This window comes from Coregonus lavaretus (genome assembly GCF_964263955.1).
Source record: "Coregonus lavaretus genome assembly, contig: HAP1_SCAFFOLD_692, whole genome shotgun sequence".
In the NCBI taxonomy this organism is placed as follows: Eukaryota; Metazoa; Chordata; class Actinopteri; order Salmoniformes; family Salmonidae; genus Coregonus; species Coregonus lavaretus.
Genome location: NW_028165690.1, coordinates 37501 through 39964, shown reverse-complemented (window position 1 = coordinate 39964; position 2464 = coordinate 37501).

The following is a 2464-nucleotide window of genomic DNA, read 5'->3' as shown; positions in this document are numbered from 1 at the left end:
GCCTATAGGGAGGAGGTCAGAGACCTGGCCGTGTGGTGCCAGGACAACAACCTCTCCCTCAACGTGATCAAGACAAAGGAGATTATCGTGGACTACAGGAAATGGAGGACCAAGTCCGCCCTCATCCACATCGACAGGGGCTGTAGTAGAGCGGGTCGAGAGCTTCAAGTTCCTCGGCGTCCACATCGCTAAGGACCCATCATGCACCAACACAGTAGTGAAGAAGGCACGGCAACGCCTCTTCCCCCTCAGGAGGATGAAAACATTTGGCATGGGTCCTCAGATCCTCAAAACATTATACAGCTGCACCATCGAGAGCATCTTGACTGGCTGCATCACAGCTTGCTATGGCAACTGCTTGACATCCGACCGCAAGGCTCTACAGAGGGTGGTGTAATCACTGGTGTACATCACTGGGGCTGAGCTCCCTTCCATCCAGGACCTCTATACCAGGCGGTGTCAGAGGACGGCCCTAAAAATTGGTAGAAACTCTGGCCACCCAAGTCATAGACTGTTCTTTCTGCTACCGCACGGCAAGCGGTACCGATGCACCAAGTCTGGAACCAACAGGACCCTGAACAGCTTCTACCCCCAAGCCATAAGACTGATAAATAGTTAGTCTGGGTAGCTATTGGTTAACTATTTAACTATCTGCATTTACCCTTTTTGCACTAACTCTTTTGACTTATCACATATGCTGCTATTACTGTTTATTATCTATCCTGATGCCTAGTCACTTTATCCCTACCTATATGTAGATATCTACCTCAATTAACTCGTACCCCTGCACATCGACTCGGTACTGGTACCCCATTTACAGTTGAAGTCGGAAGTTTACATACACCTTAGCCAAATACATTTAAACTCAGTTTTTCACAATTCCTGACATTTAATCCTAGTAAAAAATTCCCTGTCTTAGGTCAGTTAGGATCACCACTTTATTTTAAGATTGTGAAATGTCCGAATAATAGTAGAGAGAATTATTTATTTCAGCTTTTATTTCTTTCATCACATTCCCAGTGGGTCAGAAGTTTACATACACTCAATTAGTATTTGGTAGCATTGCCTTTAAATTGTTTAACTTGGGTCAAACGTTTTGGGTAGCCTTCCACAAGCTTCCCACAATAAGTTGGGTGAATTTTGGCCCATTCCTCCTGACAGAGCTGGTGTAACTGAGTCAGGTTTGTAGGCCTCCTTGCTCGCACACGCTTTTTCAGTTCTGCCCACAAATGTTCTATAGGATTGAGGTCAGGGCTTTGTGATGGCCACTCCAATACCTTGACTTTGTTGTCCTTAAGACATTTTGGAAGTATGCTTGGGGTCATTGTCCATTTGGAAGATATATTTGCGACCAAGCTTTAACTTCCTGACTGATGTCTTGAGAAGTTGCTTCAATATATCCACATAATTTTCCTTCCTCATGATGCCATCTATTTTGTGGTCCTCTGTAGCTCAGCTGGTAGAGCACGGCGCTTGTAACGCCAAAGTAGTGGGTTCGATCCCCGGGACCACCCATACACAAAACATTTATGCACGCATGACTGTAAGTCGCTTTGGATGAAAGCGTCTGCTAAATGGCATATTATTATTATGTTAATATTGTGAAGTGCACCAGTCCCTCCTGCAGCAAAGCACCCCCACAGCATGATGCTGCCACCCCCGTTCTTCACGGTTGGGATGGTGTTCTTCGGCTTGCAAGCCTGACCCTTTTTCCTCCAAACATAAAGATGTTCATTATGGCCAAACAGTTCTATCTTTGTTTCATCAGACCAGAGGACATTTCTCCAAAAAGTAAGATCTTTGTCCCCATGTGCAGTTGCAAACCGTAGTCTGGCTTTTTATGGCGGTTTTGGAGCAGTGGCTTCTTCCTTGCTGAGCGGCCTTTCAAGTTATGTCGATATAGGACTCGTTTTACTGTGGATATAGATACTTTTGTACCTGTTTCCTCCAGCATCTTCACAAGGTCCTTTTCTGCTGTTCTGGGATTGATTTGCACTTTTCGCACCAAAGTACGTTCATCTCTAGGAGACAGACCGCGTCTCCTTCCTGAGCGGTATGACGGCTGCGTGGTCCCATGGTGTTTCTACTTGCATACTATTGTTTGTACAGATGAACGTGGTACCTTCAGGCGTTTGGAAATTGCTCCCAAGGATGAACCAGACTTGTGGAGGTCTACAATTTATTTTATGAGGTCTTGGCTGATCTCTTTTGATTTTCCCATGATGTCAAGAAAAGAGGCACTGAGTTTGAAGGTAGGCCTTGAAATACATCTACAGATACACCTCCAATCAACTCAAATGTTGTTAATTAGCCTATCAGAAGCTTCTAAAGCCATGACATCATTTTCTAGAATTTTCCAAGCTGTTTAAAGGCACAGTCAACTTAGTGAATGTAAACTTCTGACCCATTGGAATTGTGATACAGTGAATTATAAGTGAAATAATCTGTAAACAATTGTTTGAAA